Below are 668 nucleotides of genomic sequence, written 5' to 3'. Positions count from 1 at the left end.
CATATGGTCTATCCTTTAATATTCCATGTGCCTTAGAAAAGAATGTATATTCTGGTATTCTGGGATAAAAAGCTCTATGAATACTGACTATGTCCATTTGACCTAATATGTCATTTAAGAACCTATTTCCTTATTGATTTTCTGTTACATGATCTATCTATTGCTATCAATGGAGTATTTAGGTCCCCTACTATAATTGCATTTTTGTCAGTTTCTTTCTGTAGTTCTGTTTGTAGTTGCTTTATATATTTTGGTGTTCCCAGTTTGTGTTCATATGTATGTCTTCTTGATATATTGTTCCCTCTATTATTATGAAATGTCCATCATTTTCTCTTGGTACTTTTTTATCTTGAAATCTATTTTATCTGATATAAATATAGCTCTACCTACTTTTCTCTATATGCCAGTTGCTTTCCACCCCTTCACTTTGAGCCTATGTTTTTCTTTTCAGCTGAAATATTTTTCCTCAGGACAGCATATAGTTGGGTTTTCTTTTTTGATTCACTCTGCTACTCTGTGCCTTTTAATTGGTGAGTTCAGTCCATTTACATTTAGTGTGATTATTGATATATGAGGATTTCCTAGAGCCATTTTATCTTTTGCATTCTGGAGTGATCACTTTATAAGTTATATAAACACTTAATAACTATGTTATACACCTGAAATGA

Source organism: Pteropus vampyrus, unplaced genomic scaffold (genome assembly GCF_000151845.1).
Source record: "Pteropus vampyrus isolate Shadow unplaced genomic scaffold, Pvam_2.0 Scaffold1093, whole genome shotgun sequence".
NCBI classification, from domain to species: Eukaryota; Metazoa; Chordata; class Mammalia; order Chiroptera; family Pteropodidae; genus Pteropus; species Pteropus vampyrus.
The sequence above is the reverse complement of the archived record's forward strand: the minus strand, read 5'-3'. Positions refer to the sequence as shown.